This window comes from Bison bison, unplaced genomic scaffold (genome assembly GCF_000754665.1).
Source record: "Bison bison bison isolate TAMUID 2011002044 unplaced genomic scaffold, Bison_UMD1.0 scf7180017864469, whole genome shotgun sequence".
In the NCBI taxonomy this organism is placed as follows: domain Eukaryota; kingdom Metazoa; phylum Chordata; class Mammalia; order Artiodactyla; family Bovidae; genus Bison; species Bison bison.
The window spans coordinates 3,574,435-3,596,550 of NW_011495030.1; the positions used below are offsets into that span (position 1 = coordinate 3,574,435).

Below are 22,116 nucleotides of genomic sequence, written 5' to 3' on the forward strand. Positions count from 1 at the left end.
GAGGTGCTTCTTTTTTATCTAAAACTGAAAATCAGGAAAATAAGAATCCTAGTCTGCTTTTAATTCAATCTCCTCTTGATCCTAGTGGTAGAAAGTCACTTTAGTCGTCCTTTGTCATTGTTTGTGCGTCCTCAGTTTACTGACAGTGAAAGTTAAAACTTTGCTTTAACTTATAAGTCAATAAAAGTTGCTAAGGTGTTATCCTACTGTCTAACCAAGGAATACAATGGCTTCAAGATGGTTTCCCTCACACATGCCAAGCAGAAAATCATTTTATCTGAATGCCGCACTGTATTAAAGATATCTGGAATTTAGGTATCTTAACTGCAAAATAAGACAATACTTAAGATAGGATTTGATCCAACCCCAATGTTCTCTGAGAGTATGCTCTTGACTTTCTCTCTCCCTTATGTATATAGTATCAGTACTATATTGATACAAGGAATGTACTATCAAATGTACATTTGCTAAAATCCAAGCCCACTTGCTCCAAGATACACACACAATTCAAAGTCTCCACATCTGGTCCCATCACTTCATGGGAAACAGATGGGGAAACAGTGGAAACAGTGTCAGACTTTATTTTTTTGGGCTCCAAAATCACTGCAGATGGTGACTGCGGCCATGAAATTAAAAGACGCTTACTCCTTGGAAGGAAAGTTATGACCAACCTAGATAACATATTCAAAATCAGAGAAATTACTTTGCCAACAAAGGTCCGTCTAGTCAAGGCTATGGTTTTTCCTGTGGTCATGTATGGATGTGAGAGTTGGACTGTGAAGAAAGCTGAGCGCCAAAGAAGTGATGCTTTTGAACTGTGGTGTTGGAGAAGACTCTTGAGAGTCCCTTGGACTGCAAGGAGATCCAACCAGTCCATCCTAAAGGAGATCAGTCCTGGGTGTTCTTTGGAAGGAATGATGCTAAAGCTGAAACTCCAGTATTTTGGCCACCTCACACAAAGAGTTGACTCATTGGAAAAGACTCTGATGCTGGGAGGGATTGGGGGCAAGAGGAGAAGCGGATGACAGAGGATGAGATGGCTGGATGGCATCACTGACTCGATGGACGTGAGTTTGAGTGAACTGTGGGAGTTGTTGATGGACAGGGAGGCCTGGCATGCTGCAATTCATGGGGTCGCAAAGAGTCACACACGACTGAGCGACTGAACTGAACTGAACTGACTGACAATGCCCCTTACCAGCAACAGTACCTTGGAGTAGTATCTGCATTAGTCTACATTTCACCTCTCTCTCCCCTTCTTATGGTAGATTGGATTGCTATGATATCATTAACCAAATGGGATACTTGCACCATAAGCCTTGCTTGTCGCCTTTTGAAAACACCATAGCCATTTGGATGCTTCTACCACGTCATCAAGGGAGTTGCCTCTCTTGTCTTTCTCTTGCTCTTTTTTTCCCTCACTGATGTATAAGTTTTGATAACCTTGGCTTGTTTCTAAGCTTGTCCTTTTGCCAGTCAAAGGGCAGAAAACAAGGATGAGGTGACCCACATTGCAAAGAACATACAGAAAAATTCTCAAAAAAAAAAATCTTTCATTATAATTCTTGAATTATTTTTTTATTTGGAATAAGAAACTTCATTATTTTAATGAACAGCTAATGAACATCCAGAGACTAATACCAAATTTGCCTTGCCAGAAATGTGTTTAATCACATAATAATATTAATTTCAGATAAAGAAGGAAGAAAGCCAATTTTGGACATCAGAAGACATGTCTGAGTAGGGAAAGCAACTTGAAATCAGTGTATCAGATTCTGGAAGAGGTCTTTAAAATCAAATATAGTTCATCCTCCCTCCCAATATAAATTCCCTCCTGTAATGGAGGATAATAGACCCCACTAGCTTCTGTGGGTTTCAGCACTTCCATTTCAAGGATATCCATTTAATTCCTTTTCAGACCAGAATTAATAATTAACGTTTCTCTTATATAGAATTAAATCTTGTCTCTCCCTAAAACTTTCACCAGCATCTGCCCTCTGATTAAAAACAGAATAAACCCATTGCTTTTCCACTTAATGGTTTAGGTTAAGATTTCTCCCAAATGGTTCCCAAGGAATCCTCAGATCAGATCAGTCACTCAGTCATGTCCGACTCTTTGTGACCCCATGAATCGCAGCATGCCAGGCCTTCCTGTCCATCACCAACTCCCGGAGTTCACTCAGACTCATGTCCATCGAGTCAGTGAAGCCATCCAGCCATCTCATCTTCTGTCGTCCCCTTCTCCTCTTGCCCCCAATCCCTCCCAGCATCAGAGTCTTTTCCAATGAGTCAATTCTTCGCATGAGGTGGCCAAAGTACTGGAGTTTCAGCTTTGGCATCATTCCTTCCAAAGAAATCCCAGGGCTGATCTCCTGTAGAATGGACTGGTTAGATCTCCTTGCACTCCATGGGACTCTCAAGAGTCTTCTCCAACCCTAGTCTTTAACAGATGTTCACAGGTGCACCTGGGTTGGGGATTATTTGCTCAAATAAGTTTAGGAGAGACTGCACTCTATACTCGGAGAAGGCAATGGCACCCCACTCCAGTACTTTTGGCTGGAAGATCCCATGGATGGAAGAGCCTGGAAGGCTGTAGTCCATGGGGTCACTGAGGGTCAGACACGACTGAGCGACTTCACTTTCACTTTTCCCTTTCATACATTGGAGAAGGAAATGGCAACCCACTCCAGTGTTCTTGCCTGGAGAATCCCAGGGATGGTGGAGCCTGGTGGGCTGCCGTCTATGGGGTCCCACAGAGTCGGACACGACTGAAGCGACTTAGCAGCAGTAGCAGCAGCAGCACTCTATACTCCTCTATCGGAGAATCACAGAAACCATTAAAGGCTGTGAAAAGTTTTTTTAAAAACAAATGAAAAACTCTATTCTGCCTTTACTTCATCCCTTTTCAAATGTATTTTGTCTATGGAATCCCTCTGCCTTGCTGGGGAACACCCATTAACATTTCTCAGGAGTAGTGTTCGAAGAAACACTGTGGGAATCCCAGAGCTGAGTCTTTTCTTTGCTAAACATCTCTGGTTTTGTCAAGAGCTCCTCATAGGAAAAATTTCCAGACACTTCACCCTTCTTGTTCATCACACGGTCAGGGGTGACTGAAGGGTAGATGTGGGGAGGGAGAGGAATTCTGAAAAGATGTTAGGAGACAAATGACCACAAACTGCATCTCCTTCTAATTTTGTCAAGGGACATGGTAGCATTGACACCTGCATGAGTTTGAAAATAACACTCAGCCTCCTCAAATTCAGCCCCGTCTTCTACATCTAAGTTAGTTTTGTGTCCCCAGCGCTGCCCTATTTTCCTATCCACTCACTGCTCCTCCCATGGCAAGGAGAGAAAGAAGAGGAGGAAGAGGAAGGCTTATGTATCTGCACACCATGATTTGCCCACTCCAAATGTGCTGCGGAATTTGAGGGCTGTCTCTAATTATTCGTGGAATAATTAGAGCGGATCTTCAAGGACCTCAGGCCCCAGGGAAAAGGGAGAGTGGGAGAACTGGCCTGCCTGAAACTGTCATCATTCCTATTATTCCCTGATTCAAACTGTGACTGTGCAGAGCTTTTCAGCCCTGCTCCTTAGCTGTTTTCCCTTCAAAGGAGCTTTGCCATCCTAAGAACTTTGCTACTCTTAAATTCAGATTATTGTGTGTGTTTTTAAAAGTACTTTTGCCTTTGCAGAATGCTTTTTCCTATTACTGCTTTTCCTATTAGTATGCTAATTTATTTTATTACCTTTAATCATCTCACCAATGTGTTTACCTTTTTCACTCTCCTAAATGGGGAAGAGGGAGCACCAGAGAATAAAGAGAATCTTGAGGATCAGTTGTGCTACCAAGACTGGGTGGCAGCTTTTGCCTCACTCTTATCTCCTTCAATCCCTCCCAATAATTTAACTAAATGTGAACAAAAACTGAGTTCTTCATATGCAAACTGAGTTTCAAGACAACTCTTCAAGACCTCTTCTGAAAATTATGACTACAATCTCCCTATACAGATATTTTGGAACTAATTGATGTTATTAAATACCTTGTTAAGTCATCAAATCACTATTTTACTACTGTTGGGGATTTTTCCTTTTACTTGCTCTGTCAAAAGTTTGCAGAATTTCAGTGAGTTTTCTCACTTCTATAGAGTTTTTTTTTTAAGTTTATTGCATATTTAAGAATATTTCTATATTTTGATGCTATTATTTAATACATGAATATTAATAAAAGTCGTTTTAAATGAATTCTTCTTTATTTAATTTTTGGCTATGCTTTGTTGGATCTTTGTTTGGGGTCTTTGTCGCTGCACGGGCTTTTCTCTTGTTGCAGCAAGTGTGGGCTACTCTTCATTGTGGTGCATGGGCTTCTCACTGTGGTGGCTTCTCTCCTTGGGGAGCATGCGCTCTAGGCCCACAGGCTTCAGAAGTTGCAGCACATGGGCTTAGTAGTTGTGGCACATGGGCTTAATTGCCCTGCAACATGGGGGATCCTCCCAGAATAGGAATCGAACGCATGTCCCCTGCATTGGCAGGCAGATTCTCAAGCAATGGAACCCCAGGGAAGCCCATAAAAGTTAATTTAAAACAATAAAAACCATCTTCATTACTTTAACATTTTATTACCTTGATTTTTGCTTTTTTTCTCCTAATTTTTTTAATATATCTTTGCTTAACATTTTACTTAACTATTTAAACTCCATTCTGAGACTCTGTCCTTTAAAAAGATATATTAATTCATTTACATTTACAATCCATACATGGACACAAAGCAGGGACTTCCTTCTGTCCTCTTGTTTTGTACTTTCTGTACTTTATACTTGTTAGCTAATTCTGTCTCAATCTTACTGCTTTTATTTTCTTCAGTGATTTAGCAGTAGTACATCCTGCTCTGAATTCTATTTGTGGTTTATTCACTCAACACATATTTGTTGAGTACTTACAACATGCAGATTCTAGACAACCTTCTTTAAACTTCAAAAAATTATAATCAGTATGCAATGTTTTATAAAAGGTTAGGAGTAACTTCTCTTGTACATTAATACTTTAAAGGTTGGCATTTTGATTATTTAATCAACAGCCTTTAATTGGTCATTTCCATTCTTAATATGGATACTGTAAACCAAGTTAAAACTCATCATTTGATTCTCATACTTGTTCTGAACCTCAATACAGATGTTTAAGTCTCTCCCAGATGTAACAGAAACGTTAAGATCTTAGGGACAAAAAGAAAATGTAGAACTGTATAGCTTTCTAAGATTCAAAGAATTCTTAAGATGCTGTTTCAACTGCCTTTTGAAATTGGAAAGTCCATTAATCACATAGTACAATGCGGTCATTTAAAATCATCCCCAGCCCCTCCCATGATTAAGAACTTGGGAAATTACATACTATTCTTAATTTTATAAAGACACAGAGACTCAAATATATAAGATAAACACATAAGCAGAACCCAGAATTAACCATATGTAAATACAATATGAATGAACTCAGATTTACCTTATAATCTCTTTCAGTATTCTTTCTGTAAAATGAAGCTTGAGTTTTTATTTCATTCATGTTGCAGACAGTGACTGCAGCCATGAAATTAAATGACACTTGCTCCTTGGAAGAAAAGCTATGACCAACCTAGACAGCATATTAAAAAGCAGAGACATTACTTTGCCAACAAAGGTCCATATAGTCAAAGCTATGGTTTTTCCATAGTCATGTATGGATGTGAGAGTTGGACCATAAAGAAAGCTGAGGGCCAAAGAATTGATGCTTTTGAACTGTGGTGTTGGAGAAGACTGTTGAGAGTCCCCTGGACTGCAAGGAGATCCAACCAGTGCATCCTAAAGGAAATAAGTCCTGAATATTCATTGGAAGGACTGATGCTGAAGCTGAAACTCTAATACTTTGGCCACCTGATGCAAAGAACTGATTCCTTGGGAAAGACCCTGATGCTGGGAAAGACTGAAGTCAGGAGGAAAAGGGAACGACAGAGGATGAGACGGTTGGATGGCATCACTGACGCGATGGACATGAGTTTGAGCAAGCTCCAGGAGTCAGTAACGATCAGGGAAGCCTGGTGTGCTGCAGTTCATGAGTCGTAAAGGATCAGACACGACTGAGTGACTGGACTGAACTGAACTGATGTTTACTGCATGATGATATAGATTTTATCCCACGTTTTAGATCCAAGCTAAGATCTAGCAAACCCAGGCACTATAAAACATCTGGCTGGTTACTCTAAGTTTTAAAAGAGGATTTTAAAGGGAAAAATTCTTGTTAACCAAACTTTAAAAAATCTGCTCCAGAATATTAGATCACAAACTTTGCTAAACTGCTTATTCTAATTAAGTTTTCAAGCAGATTCAGGGTACACTCAACACAGTACCCTGTTTTAAAATAGGATAACCAAATTGACAGACCTATACATTTGCTAAATATTCATTTAAAATTCTATATAATCTTTCCTCTCTACAAATTGCTGGTACTCATGTCTTAATTTAATATCCACCTATGAAGCAAATACCTTGTACCAGTCAGGGTCCAATCAGGAAAGTAGGTATTTCAAACAGTAGGAAATTAATAATGGAGAATCCAGGAGATGGAGGAGTAAGCAGCCAAACTGAAGAGAATGAGACCAACAAAGATTTGCAACAACAGGAAATGGTCACAACCTGCAGGGCTACAGGGACAACAGGAGGAGCCCAGGTGCTACAACCATCAGAAGGAACTACCTCCTACCTCTGGGGTAAGGGAGCAAGCTGGCAGCAGACAGACACCTTAGGGAAACACTGCTCCCTGAGATGCAGGGCGAAGGAGGGGGAGAGCAGGGAATGGATCTTAGTGTAAAAGTGGAGCTGGCCAGAACACATCTAACCTCATATTTGTCACAATATGTTCTCCGTCAGGGATACAGGCACCCATGCGAGCACACGTATGCATGCACTCACATACACATATCACATTATTCATTCATCTATCTTTCCCCAGCCTCATCTTCCAAGGAAGAAATTATCCATGACCAAAATATGAATCCTAAGTTAATTTAAAACCTTTCAAAGCTTCTATGATCATCATAATACCTTACATGTCTGTAACATTCCACTGTTTCAAATCACATTCAAAACCATCCATGCACTTTTTAGTTTTCACAACCACCACAAGGCAATGTGTGTATTAACATTCTCAATTGTAGAGAGATTAAGGCATCTAACCTAATGCATTGCACAAACAGGTCCAGAGTCCTAGATTCTCCAGGCACCAAGACCAGACTATCTTCTGGCTACTGATGAATGCCTGAAGGTCACAGGCAAGCAAAGTAAGACCTCTAGGCTCTAAGTTACCACATCTGGCTAAGACTAAGATCAAGGCTATATTAAGTTAATCCCAGGCTATGGCCTCTCTTAATTAACTTTATGCTTCAAGTTACCCATTTTAAGAAAAATTCATCTTAGCAATGTACAGTGCATGACAGCTTACAAAGGTGCTCCTCATTTTCCCATGTGATCTAATAATATTCCTGAAATGCATCATGGTAACTAACCCATATCTAGTTTACTGGCATTGTGAGTGAATAAATTCAAGTCAGGGGATGGTGGTTTTTTTTTATTCCTTGTATGTAATATGAATTGTGTGATCTACTATATGAATTCAAAGGGATCCATTTCCTTCATTTGTGTTCAATATCCCAATTAGAGGACTTTTCTTCAGATGTGACCTATTTCTGACTATTTCCAACTATTTCCCTGACCCTCCAAATCACAGACAAAGCAGCTTTGACTCTGGAATACACCATACATCAGAGGTTTGCTCCTGGGAGTAACAGAGTCTTTCAGGGTCTTCAGAGTTCTAGAAGGAGGGCTGAGCTGTGCCTGCCACCAGTAAGGCAGGAATGGCCAATCCCATTAAATAGCTGGTATTCCTCCTGGGTTACCTTTGCATAAAATGCTTGATGATAACTTGATTGAGTCTGCAAGGAGTGTCAGCTGCAAATACTGGAATCAAGGCACTTTCCATGCCTTTGGAAACTATCCTTAAACAGGACTACAGATCAAAAGCAGTCACACTATTGGGTATGGAGCACCACAGCCTGATTGGAATCTGACTGTGACAGTCTTCCAGCAGAGCTAGCACTTAGCAGAATGAGGATTTCTCAACAATGTCGGACTCTGACAGAATTCTCACCAGAGGGGAAGGGAAGAAGGCCATCTCACAAAAGACATAAAGTATGTCCTAGCTGTGACACCAAAAGTTCTCTTATTTCTACAATGAAAATGTTCTGTTTGGACTCTGAGAATATGCAGAGGGCATAGTTCGGGTGACTGACATTTCCAGACTGGGAGCACTGAAGTGCTGTGTAAAAGGAGCAGTGGGTATTGGTTCCCATGAAAGTTGTTTTGTCTAAACAAAGTTGAGTGTCACAGAAGGAGGAGATGGTTTGCAGAAGAGCTGTGGGATTCTTCTGGGTCCTGCTTCCTCTCCTAGCTCCTCTCTAATACAGGTTCACCCACTTCAGCTTCAAAATGCCAGCTGGGTCTGAGCAATACCCACTCTGGCTCTGGCTGAGGCCAAATCTCCCCAGACAAGGCTCCACCCACAACCAACTTCCCAAGCAGAGTGCCCTTGTCCGTCTGGACACCTGACTGGTGATAGAAATGGAGGAGGAATAAAGCTGAGGTCTGGGAGCTGATCGTTAAACCAATGTGTCTTTTCAGACACAGAAAATGAATTTATAGTTACCAAAGCACAAAGTAGGGGAGGGATAAATTAGGAGTTTAGGATTAATATACACACACTACTATATATAAAATATATAACCAACAAGGACCTACTTTATAATACCAGGAACTGTACTTAATATTTTGTAATAATCTATAAGGGAAAAGAATCTGAAAAAGAATATATATGTATATACGTATATGCATATGAATCATTTTGCTGTACACCTGAAACTAACAGAACATTGTAAATCAGCTATACTTCAATAAAAAATAAAATAAAATTTTTAAATAAATTAATTTTAAAATTAAAATATACCAGTAATTAAGTTTAAAAAAATCTGTGTTGTGTCCATAAGATGTCCAGTGATGGGTACGCCACATGTTTATGGAAAATTATGAGCAGCCACAAAGCTTTCAAACCTTTAAAAAAAACCCTCAAGACATATTACCTTCTGTTTATCTTCTCTCTCAATTGAAAGTACGTCATAGTGTACTTCTATCCCAATGCCTGTATCTCCCTCCTAAAGAAATAGTAATATGCTCTGGAATTGAGATAAATTATGTGTTATATTAAACCATGTTAATTTCATAAGATTTCTTTAATCTGCTTTTCTTCTGTCAAAATACCAAAGCAGAGGTTTATTTCTATGCACCAAGAGGAGGTAGGGGGAGGTACCTGGTAAAGTATTAAGTAAAAGTTACAGCTATTTCAAAACAGTCCACCAAATCTTTACCACATTCTCTTTTCTCAATCGACATTAAGATTACATAAGTCTGGTGCCTCATGCTGTCCCAGTCTCCCTTCTGAACTTTGGTCTCCTCACACCTCTTTCCTCCGGCAGACTCAGACACCCAAATTAAGAGGCTGTGTGCTGGTAGGAGGGGGGGTCCAGGCAGGTAAGGAGGTAGGGGTCCTGACCCTGACAGGGGTGCTGGCCATGGCTCACTCCCACCAGCCAGCTGATAACAGCCGACTCCCCTGGGCTCAGACGGGATTAAGCACAGCACCTCGTGGGGCAGGCGCATCAGGAGCAGCGAGTCATCTGGACAGAGAGCAGGGGTGAGGTGAGAGAAACAGAAGCAGCCTGCAGTGGCCATGCAGCGCCCAGTTCTCTTTCTTTCTTAAATATAAGGCATCCTTTCTTTTATCGCCCTTTGAGTTCAGGACAAGCTATCAGTGACAGGGTTTGATTTCCAAAGCGCTTCTCTCTCACACCCTCAATGGGACAGGATGTCAACTAAAAGGTCTGCAAGCTAAAAATAAGACCACTTGTCTGTCAAGCTGAGCACAGGGGCTGAGTGGGTTCAGAGCTCAGGAGGCCTTTGTCTAAACTGAAGCAGAGTGGCAGGGGAGGCAGCAGAAACCTAGCAGGGCAAATCTCAGGGGACTCCCTCCTCTGAGTGCACAGAGGTAAATAAAAAAGCATTGTAGTGGGACTGCCCAGTGAAATGGGGCATGGGGGTTTGGCAGGGAGATCTGGCCTCTGGGGTTCAAACAAGCCTGAGGTGCCTTTGGTCAAACTCAGCAAACAAAACACAGGACCCTGCAAGCAGGTTTAAGTGCAAGAAGACCATAATCCAAGGAGGTGACAGACAGAAGAAGAAAGCAGAGCGAGAGGCCTCAGTGACCCCAAGAAAAACAGTTCTGGCTCTTGTCAGGACAAAAACAGAGCAAAAAGGAAAGATCAAAGGCAGGAGAATTAATTCCTTCTCCCTGGTGGTGTCAGAGAGGGCTTTGGCAACTGTCTCAAATGAAGTGTAAACCAGGCAGGGAGCAGTTACTGCCCAAGATTCCATAACACAGAAAGTGAAATTCAAGTCCCCAAAAAGCCAGGGGTAGGCTGGAGACACAGTTCAACTGAGGCAGAGCTAAGACCCTTTCCCCAGTTCCCCTCAAGTTTTGGCAGATGCCATCAAATTCCAGAAACACAAAAGAAAAAAATCTTTCTTGACAGCCAGGAAAAAAGAAAGGCTCAGAGGCTACAGCTGAACTGAATAGGTTTTGAAGATAGATTCTGACCCAGAATGTAGTAGCATCCATATGCTTCCCTGGTGGCTCAAACAATAAAGAATCTGCCTGCAATGCAGGAGAACCAGGTTCAATCCCTGGCTCGGGAAGATCCTCTGGAGAAGGAAAAGGCAACTCACTGTAGTATTCTTGCCTGGGAGAATCCTGTGGACAGAAGAGCCTGTCTGTCCATGGGGTTGCAAAGTCAGACATAACTAAGCGACTAAACCACCATATGTTTTTAGCCTCTTCTTGCCTGATTAGACATATAATGTACCTTTTTCGGAGAAGGCAATGGCACCCCACTCCAGTACTCTTGCCTGGAAAATCCCATGGACGGAGGAGCCTGGTGGGCTGCAGTCCATGGGGTCCCGAAGAGTCGGACATGACTGAGCGACTTCACTTTGACTTTTCACTTTCATGCATTGCAAAAGGAAATGGCAACCCACTCCAGTGTTCTTGCCTGGAGAATCCCAGGGACTGGGGAGAGACTGGTGGGCTACCGTCTATGGGGTCACACAGAGTCGGACACGACTGAAGCGACTTAGCAGCAGCAGCAGCAGCAGCAGCAATACCTTTTCCAGCAGTTGTTTCATTTTTCAATTCAACTCTGTGGTTACAAAATGCCTATCCTCCATTTTGGATATTGCCCTAAATGACAGAAATGAGAGGATATGTGACCCAATGGTTCACACAAAAAGGTCATGCAGGCACTTGATCAAAATCCTCCACAAATGGAGATGAAGCACCAGCATTTCATTCTCCCCCGAGGGCCCAGGAGAGCACATGCCCACGTGCTCTGACTCTAACTGCTGCTTCCTGGAGGGTCCCAGGTCTGGCAGAAACCCAGGAGTGAGTGGAGAGCTATCACATGTCCTTCTCAGCAGTAGCCTGACAGTTAAAAGCATACACCACTGTCAGTGAAGGGACTCCAAAAACAATCTGTCACTATGTCTCACCATTTTTTGACAAGAAAACCCTATTTCAAGGGAACCTTCTGCTAAACCTAATTTAAAAGCTATATCTACTTTGTCTATCTTTGTGACAGACACCATAAAGACACTAGCAGGTCCGTATCCCATCAAGAGGGCAGTTATCAGGATGGAGAAGCTAGCAAGAGGACAGCTACTCATGGGGCCGAGCTTGCCCAGTTTTCACACCTCCCAATGGTATTTGATCCTGGCTTTCTAGCCAACCTGCTGAACCCCATGAGGAAAGAAAGAATCTGTCAACATTCAGAGCTGAGGAGGAAATAGTGGTTTTGAGATAAAATTCCTTCTGTGGCAGATGTATATTTTTCTAGCTTTATCAAGTGTCTTTTCTCAACAGAGTCGCACAGCAGTAGATTTCATAAAATAACAAAATCACACATAATCATGAAAGCTAGAAGCACCCCCCCCTTTGAGATTTCCTGCTCAGAGGAGGCAGAGATAAAGTTCTAGAGCTGGGCACACTTCTGAGTCATCCCACCGTAACTGTGCAGTTTCTCTGCATGCCTTGATTTTCTCATCACCTACTTTTCATAAACCAGGCACAAACAATTGGATCTGCATACTTAGGGGAAATTAGGATGTTGAAATGTATCAACCCAAATGAGAAGGAAGACAATAAATATTTCTGATGTATTAGTTTGAGCTCCCCAGGAGCAGATCTGAATCCTGAAGTAGGGGTTCAGGTGCACACATCAATCTGAGGGGGAAGCAACTGGAGAGAGTATAGACTGGGGAGAAGAACAGTAAGATATGGGACGGAAGAAAGCTAATAAAGGTTGGGTTCTCAAACCAGTTGTTACAGTGGTTGAAATTTAGTCCTGCAAAGATGCTCTAGGAAACTGTGAAAATACATGTCTCAGGCTTCCACTGAAGGGCAGGGGAACAGGGGTGTTTATACGCCATCAGGCACTCATGCAGCAGTCACAACAGAGCCATCTGTAACTCCTTGTGTAGACTCCCTTGGACTCAAAGTGTTTCATCTAATATTTAATTTTTTCTTACCATTTCAATATGGGGTTTTCTGAAAATAGCAGGAAGTCACAGCATCTGTAGAAGGAATTCCTCAGATCTTACATCTTCCCAGAAGCAAGCACAATTTATTTTGGACCTGATGGCAGTTTCATTTACTTTGAACTCTTCAGAGGCAAATACTGACTTTACTCTTTAGAATAATGTTTAATATTTTTGAACACTATGAGATACCAACTTGACTCTTATGGATATTGAAAAACAAGGCAGTTTTTCCTGCAAACCAATTATATAATGATACTGTAACAACAGCTGTAATTAATTGTAGGTAGTAATCTTGAGACTGTGAAGAAAGCTGAGTGCCGAAGAAGTGATGCTTTGAACTGTGGTGTTGGAGAAGACTCTTGAGAGTCCCTTGGACTGCAAGGAGATCCAACCAGTCCATTCTAAAGGAGATCAGCCCTGGGTGTTCTTTGGAAGGAATGATGCTAAAGCTGAAACTCCAGTACTCTGGCCACCTCATGCGAAGAGTTGACTCACTGGAAAAGACTCTGATGCTGGGAGGGGTGGGGGGCAGGAGGAACAGGGGACGACAGAGAATGAGATGGCTGGATGGCATCACCGACTCGATGGATGTGAATCTGAGTGAACTTCGGGAGTTGGTGATGGACTGGGAGGCCTGGCATGCTGTGATTCATGGGGTCACAAAGAGTCGGAGACGACTGAGAGACTGAACTGAACTGAACTGAGTAATCTTGAAGGTGGGGAGGGGAGGCAGACATATCTTAAGCAGCAGACGACAATCTCTAAATTGTGTGTGAGTGGATGTGAATCTCTCTATTTGTACTCATTTCCCAGATATTTTTATATTTTTAGGGAGAATCCTCCTCCACAGGGAGCCATCCTTACTCGTGAGTGAGGATATGGTATAAAATGAAGGTTGAAAAGTATACACTCATCACCAAAGTCTAGAATAGAAATGTGACGAGAGAAACCATAAAGAAGAGAGGTACATGAAGAGAGTAATGGTTCCCTCTAAATAAGAAATAGGCTCAGGATACTCTGCTGCTTGCCATGTCCACATTTGGACAGATGGGGCCACACTGTGCTGCCTGTTCAAACAGTCCTGATCTCAGGCCCAGCCCTGGCTTGGGAAGTGGAACACACAGTCACGACAGGTTTCCTACCACATCGCTCGTGTTGATGTTGGAGTAGATGAAAGCAGATGTTTCCTGTCAAACTGCATATCTCTCCCTAAAGAACACATCAGCGTCCTTCATCTCTTCAAGCCACACAGAAGACCAGAGGCCTCCATGTAACTGGATTTCTCCTTAACGTCACTGTTCCATTTGCTAGATCAGTTATTCCTAAACAACGTGCTCTGGAATTCTGTGTTCTTCTCATAAATGGAACATGGCACAAAGTTTTATAAAAGGAGAAACTATTAAGAGAATGGCCCCCAGAGCCAATTAAAGGAAATAGGTCTCTGACATGCAGCTGCCATGACTAGTTGACACTCTTGGCTTAAAAATACCTGACAGGTTTAGGGAATAGACAGGGGATGCAGAGTGTGGGCCCTGAGATCTGGAGATTCCCGTGGAAATGGGTCCAATCAACAAAGGGTGATTTCATCAATTAAGGAAAACCCAGCCACTTGTGGAGAACAGTTGGCAACTCTTCAGCTGTGCACCCTTTCCTATTTTAGGAAATAGAGAACACTAAATAAACAGAATGTAGGAAATATTAGCATGTGATATTTGTCAGAATCACACTATAAATGTCTGTTAACTTGATGACTCTCAAACTAAAGTATCAGGAAGTACGTGAAAGGCTCACTTTCAGTTGCCAGAAACATTCTGATTGAAGGAAAGAATTTTCCTCAACAAACACTTCAGTAAAATCGAAGATTTAGATGAGGGAGGAAAAAATAAGGTAGACTATGTTATTAACTAATAATAACAGCAATATCCACAAATGCCTATTTTCTACTGATCATTTTACATATATTATCCCAACTGAGTTACACAACAATCTGATGCAGTTAAGCGCTCTAATTTTCATTTGACAGATGAGAAAACAAGCGCAGAGAGGTTAGGTAGCTTCCCTACATTTACACAGCTAAGTCACAGCAGATCTCAGACTTGAACTCAGGTCTTTGTGACTCTAAAGGTCTTTATAGTCATGCTGTAGCATCTTTTCTGGTCACAATGGATGGTTTGCTCCAGAACACTTTCTCTTCTCCTGACTTGACTCACCCCTGCTTACCACCATGAGGAATGATTAATACTATGCTCAAATCATTATATTTGGGTTAAAAAAGGAAGAAAAGGAAGCTCATTCAAGAGCTTCCCATGAGAGACATTCATAACCTAGAGAAGAAAGTTCCATTACAACCATAGTCTTGATCCTGGACTAGGCCAACATAAATGGTTTCCTCTCAGCACTTCATGGCCCCTGGTATAGCATTCCTCACGCTGCATTTTAAGTGTTACTCAGGATATCTGTTTCTCTCTCTGAGTCATAATTTTTTTTTTAGGGTAAGCACAAATTGTACTCACTTATAACACCATCTGACCCAGAGAAGATATTCAATAAATGTATACTGATGAGTAAGTGAACAAACTCTAATAAGCAAGTGACATCAAAGCAATGGCATTTTCAGGAAACACCCATAATTCTATAATGTCTTTTAATGCTGGGCAAACACTTTAAATGAGTTAGCAGCTACTGACAGTTCCCCTCCCAAAGTCACTGATTTCCTCACTAACAGAACAATGGCTTTATCATTTATCCTAAGCAAAAGTGAACATACCATAGGAAAGGAAAACTACTGTACTGAATGGTTTCCCGGAAAGTTTCTTTGACTTTCAAAAGATGCATGAATAAAAAGCAGCCTCTGTTCTTCCATAAGACCACATCATATATAGGGGAAGAGCTACAATTTCTGGAGCAGCTCCATGAGGAAAGCTTACCAAGGACAAAGACCACACCCTGAGGATGACAGAACCCAGCTCCTTAATGATGAGACCAAGGCAGTGAATTAGCCTCCTTACCTGGGAGCTAGTTCCTTCTAGACATTTTAACACGTGAGCTACAGTTTTTCCTTACTGTTTACATCATTTGGAGTTCATTCAGGTTTCTGTTATATGAAACTAAAAATCACCTTGTTTCCTTTCCCCTAACCCTGCTTCCCAGTCTTTGTTGTTCCATCATAATTCCATAGGTAAGGATGGGTATTAGTGGGCTTCTCCTGCTCCAAGCATCAATTTGCTTATTTATAAAATCTTTTATCTTTTCTTTGGTAAATAAGGAATATCTTGCCCTCTTCCTCATTGTCATCATTAATATCATCATCATCAATTATGTCATCACTCTAACTTCTTTAGCCTAAGAAAAAAAATTCATCATGTCAAAGATCAAATAATATTTTATATCTGCATAGACTACACTATCCTGCACAGAATATTTAGGATATCATCTAAGCCCATGGCAGAAATTGTAAGTTGTTCCATGGTAACTATTCTCCTCTTCTTTCTGGATAAGAAAACACTTGAATTTGAGCTGTGCACAGGTCATTCAAAGTGAAGCATCCACTTCCCAGCTTCCCTTGCAGCTAGGTGTTGCCATATCATTAAGTTCTGGCCAGCAGGATATAAGCAAAAGCATCAAATGTCTACCCTGTGAACCTCTTTAAATATATAGTGTGTCTGTTTTTGCTCTTCCTTTTGCCCTTCTTTATCCTGTACTCCAGTAGCTGCTTAAAACGCAGACATGGTTGTTGAAGTTCCTGCAGTCTTGAAATCTGAGAGTAAGATCTACACCCACAGGAGTCAGAGCAACAAGCTAGAAGGAACATGAGTCCCTGAGAGCTCTGTGGAGAAGAGCCACTATACGAGCCCTGACAACTTCCCTTCTGGAAGGAGTGAATCAGCTTTGAGAAATGATAAGTATCACTGATAAAATCAGAAGTACCAACATGCTCACACATATATCTTCTTTTCTGTTTTATTCTACTGTATCTCCCTGAGAGCTCACTCTAGTCATCCCACACTGGCTTGATGTCATGCCCACCCAGAGCCACAACAGTCTTTGATATCTGACCTAATTCAAGAGTTGGTCCTCAGATGGAAGTTTCCTCCAACAATCCAAACAGCCTTGTGTAAACCAACTCTCATTCTCAAATTTCTCATGCTCCTGGCACTCACCTGCTTAATGGGATTCACATAAATAAACCTCATTTGGGGAGGAATATTCATCCTTCTACCTCCCAAGCCTCTTCCTAGTTCACCAGAGGACTTGGCTAAAGAATCTGCAAATAAATGGACTACAGAGGAGCTAATAAACTTTTAAGAAGTCATTATAAATGCAGGAAACAACCATTACAACAAGAAATTGGGATTTAGATGTTAACTGTTAAGAAAGGGAGTAGCTAGCACTATATTAGTAATACAGAAAGCCACTTTCACAAATGTCTCCTCTGTCCTCTCCTCCCCACACACAGGTATATCATAGAGTAGTTAATTTAGTCCTAGTGTTTCTCTTATTTTACTTTTTAGCTTTTGGATGATTACTGAACAGACTGTGAAATGGGCAAGTACTTATATTATGCAAACAAATTGCACTATATGTTTTAATTGGATGTATATATAACACAATATAAAAATACTAGCAGCAGAAGTAGCAGTAGGGGAAAAATCTTTGAATTCTGTATGGGGATTTAAAGAACTTCTCTGGTGGATCAGATGCTAGAGTCCACTCACAATGAAGGAGACCTGGGTTTGATCTCTGGGTCAGGAAGATCCTTGGAGAAGGGAATGGCTACCCACTACAGTATTCTTGCCCAGAGAATTCCATGGACAGAGGAGCCTGGTGGGATACAGTCCACGGGGTCTCAAAGAGTCAGACACGACTGAGCAACTAACACACACACACACACACATACACACACACACACACACATATGTGGGTTTAATTGCTCTGCCCCAAATACAGACAGACACAGGTGTGTTTTAAAAGAAAAAAAGAAACCCTATGTTTTTCCAGAAAGACAATTTTTCTAAAAAGATGAGATGATCAGGGTTCAATAGTTCAGGGTCCGCTTACTTCTGTGAACAAAGAACTTCTCATTGTAACAACTTTAAAGAATATTAATAAAAAGGCAAAAGATCAAATAACAATGGGTCTAATTCTGGGTCACTAGTGAAATGCTCCATTTACAGCTAGAGAAGAGCTAAAGAAAATTAACAATCATTATTTACAAAGTAATCTGAAAAACTACCAAATACAGATACTTGAGGATCACAACAGCAGTCTTCTAAAAGCTTGTTGTGCTATGAAATGTGAGGAACCCATAGAAGGAACCCCCACTCAATCACCAGTATCTACTTGGGGGATACTGGGTCTAAACGCGGCCACTGGTTAAATTTCTAGTCCCCGTTCCTTAGTGTTAAAGAACTGGGGCTGGTTTGAGTTTGCTACCTATGAAATTTCAACATCATGATGATAACAACTAACCTTCTTTGAGCTCTTACTGTGAACGCACTGCTCTAAGCACTGTTCATACATTACCTCATTTAATGCCAGTGAGAATGATGCTGTTATTATCTCATTTAGCAGGAGAGAACCTGATTAGGGAACCAGCCCAAAGACATACAACCAGAGAGCAGAGGATTCAAACCCAGGTAGTTTGAATGCAGAAGCCAATGAAAGTCAAAGAGTGCCATGTTCCACTCCATGCATGAGCACATTTGTGTGTACTGGCAGGCAGGAATGTCTTCCCTCCTTAACCTGTGTCCTCTCCCAGTAGCACACATACTCTCTTTTTCCCTCCCACTCCTAAATTTAGGTAGCAGAATCTGTGTAAGGCAATCTGCAGGATACTACATCATGATCTAGAAACACTCCAAATCTCTCATTAACATTCAGATTGAAGTCATGAACCTTTCTGAATCTAGCAGAATACCTTCCAGAGAGAATATTAATAAATTTTGTTGATGGTGAAGTTTGACAAAGGAAGAAAGAATGTGGAAGAGAAGAACTTCAGCAATGTATTCGGCACCTAGCAGTGGGCTCGGTACACAGCAGGTACTAAAAATGGTTTTTGAAAATTGACAAAGTGGAAGGTAGGTAAGGATGCATGCGTGCATGATAAGTCGCTTCAGTCGTGTCCAACTCTTTGGGATCCTATGGATGGTAGCCCGCTAGGCTCCTCTGTCCATGGGATTCTCCAGGCAAGAATACTGGAGTGGGTTGCCATGCCCTCCCATAGGGGATCTTCCCAGCTCAGGGATCGAACCCTTATGTCTCTTATGTCTCCTGCACTGGTAGGTGGGTTCTTTACCACTAGCGCCACCTGGGAAGCGTGGATAGAGGCAGGGGAAAAAGGAAGGAGAAAGGAAAAAGTGAGAAAGAGGGAAAGAGCAAGAGAAATGGAGGAAGGAAGATGGAAGGGAAGGAAGGGGTAGACAGAAAAGGATGGGAAAGAAAGACAGATGAATTCCTGAACACATGCAGAGACCTGAGGCAAGCACCACCGTTCAAATTCTAACACTGTTGTCAGTTACTGGAAAGCAGCAGAGGATCAGCAGGGATATGAGGAGGAAACAAGAAGGGCCTCTGGAGTTCTTAACCAGGTCCTGAATTCTCATTTCAGAACTGAACCACAGTACACTCACCTAGCTCACATCCCTGGCCATCTACTGGGTCTCAAGTTGCTACCATTACTCATTCTGGAAGGAGGAAGAAAGAGCTTGCCTGGAAGACAACTGCATCCATTCTCTGTCACTTGGTTTGGGAAGGAATAACTGTCCTCCCAACTCCACTAAATGAGGAGAAAGGGCTTAAAACTTTCAGTCTCTCCCACACTCCATGGTCTCAGTGAGTCAAAAGGTCAGAGATGATAAAAACACCCACAAAGTCAAGACTCAAGGGCATGTTCTCAGTTACTTCTTTCTAGAAAAGCTCTGTCTCATACACACACACACACATGTGTGTACACTTTATCCTCCTAGTTTGGAATTAATATATACATACTACTGTACATAAAGTATATAACCAACAAGAACAGGACCAACTGTATAACACAGGGAACTATGCTTGATATTTTGTAATAACCTGTAATGGAAAAGAATCTGAAAAAAAAAAGAATATATATATACATATACACATGTATAACTGAATCACTGTGTTGTACACCTAAAACCAACACAACATTGTCAACTATAAATCAAATATACTTTGATTAAAAAAAAAACTTTATCCTCCTAGACAAGGTAATATAAGCGGTTGAGGGCTGAAAACTTGCTCCCTCAAAGAGACAGCCTAGAGAGCTAGAGGCAGGGAACCTGAGGATGAAAGTGATACCTTCTAAGGCAAAGCAGAGAGGGAGTATTCAGGTGTCACCAAGTTGCTGGATCAAGATTCCCCTGAGGCCAAGTCTACTTCAGTTAATACGGGCTGAAACATTCCCTTTATCATTTAGGTCCCATTTCAACTAGTGTTCTCTCATCTGCAGGGCAAAGATCCTGACGGATACAATCTCTCTGTGAGTCCTGGATAGAGAATGTGCATTCTTAAATACAATCACCAACTCACCAAACGATTTTCTTTTATGCTAGGATATAAAACACTGATGTCATCCAGGACTCTAAAAGAACTTGGAATTCCAAATGACAAATTTAAACCTCGGGCAGAAACCTGATCAGAGATGAGATGAATGACTCCCCAGGTCTGAAATCTACCCTCACCTGTGTAGGACATACATACAGGGGCTTACACAATTTTTTTTTCTTTTCTTTTTCTAAGCATCAAATATCTTATAACCAACCACTAACACATTTCATATTAAAATATCCCATTTTATTTAACTGGTAACTTTTATGTTTCTGCTCATCAGTGTTGCCTAAGACTAAAAACTCTTAAAAGGAATCATATCAGTTTAGCCCACTTTACACAGAATGTTATGGAGAAATGCTGCTGAAACGTGATAAGGGTTTTTTCATACAACCACTGCTGATCTTACTACTTCAAGCAGATCCTGAGGTAAGGGTATAGAATTCAAACCCTACCTTGAACTCCAGTCAACATTTTCCTGGAAGTCTTAAATTACAGCCAAGAATTGCTTCTTCCAGAGCTTTACTAAACAAGAGTGATGTTTAAGGTCAAAATTACAAGACATTTTGGGGTCAAAATAAATTACGTATGTTTGATGTCACCCACCATACACATAGGTCCCCCGACACACACACTGATAGACATAAATGACTTTCACCCAAGATATAATCAGAATTTCTCCTATTCTCAGCAATAAGGAACAGCAAAGACGTTATGAGACTTGAAATTTGACAATCTAGTACCAGTCTTGACTGCTTCCTTTTTGATGGGCAACTGTGGGCCATCATAATGGCCAAAGCAGAGAGGGATTATTCAGGTATCACCAAGTTGCTAGGTCAAGATCCACCTGAGGCCAAGTCTACTTCAGTTAATATGGACTGAAACATATTACTTAATCTCCCAATATCATACTTTTCCTATAAAGCTTCAATAATAACACTTAACGCAAATACTTCTGAGGGCTTCCATGACCATTGAATAAGAAACTGTAATGAAATCCACTATAAATAAAAATACATTCACCCTCTTACTCTGTGTTGAGCAGGCAAAATTTGGGGAGAGTTGTTTTATTCTCCTGTGCATCTTTCTTAGATACTATTCTTACCTCAGCCCTACTGGAAAGTGAAATTGATAGACTTGGCAATTTAACCAGTGTTCCAACAGGTTCAGTTTAAGATTACCCTAAGAGGCTGAGGTTTAAAATCCAATAAAAAACTTTTTTGGGTGAAATTTATAAAGTTCATTTCAAAATATAAAGCATACACCAAAAGTACATTTTTGTACAAAAAGCTCTTTCACTCCAAAAGGATCTTCAGGCCTGAGATGATTCATCACTATCCTCCATCATTTAAAATCATTGTCAAGTGCCAAGCTTCTCTGGCTGCCTGACAAAGCATATAGTTCAGTTTTGCTGGGCTATCCTATCTTCTTTATATCTTTATGCCACCAATAAATTTGACTAATGACCTTGAAATCTTAGAACTTTCAACTCTAAATGTAAATATTTCCCAAGACAAGACTGAAAATAGTGTACTCATGTTCTGGCTCACCAGAGAGAAGGAAGTAGTAGACAGCAATTCCAAAGACCACTGGTCTCACTTGAACCCAGCCAGTGTGTATTGATAGTCTGGTAAATGCAAACCTTGATGCTAGGAACTAGAGGCACTCAAACCAAGTCATGATCCATGACCCTAATCATAAAGGAAGACCCAAGAGAAGTTCTTTGGTTTGTTTTCAAATAAATAGGATTTGATTATTTTTATCACTTTTATCAAGGTATTACTGATATAAAATAAAATTTGCCAGTTTTAAGTATACAGTTGTATAAATC

The 22,116-nt window shown here is 41.1% G+C and overlaps 1 protein-coding gene across 1 annotated transcript in view; it reads right to left on the bottom strand.

The window, feature by feature from the left end:
* PGM5 (phosphoglucomutase 5) overlaps positions 1-22,116 on the bottom strand; it is a 210,992-nt gene that overhangs the window by 138,793 nt on the left and 50,083 nt on the right. The gene's annotated exons all lie outside the window — the stretch shown is intronic.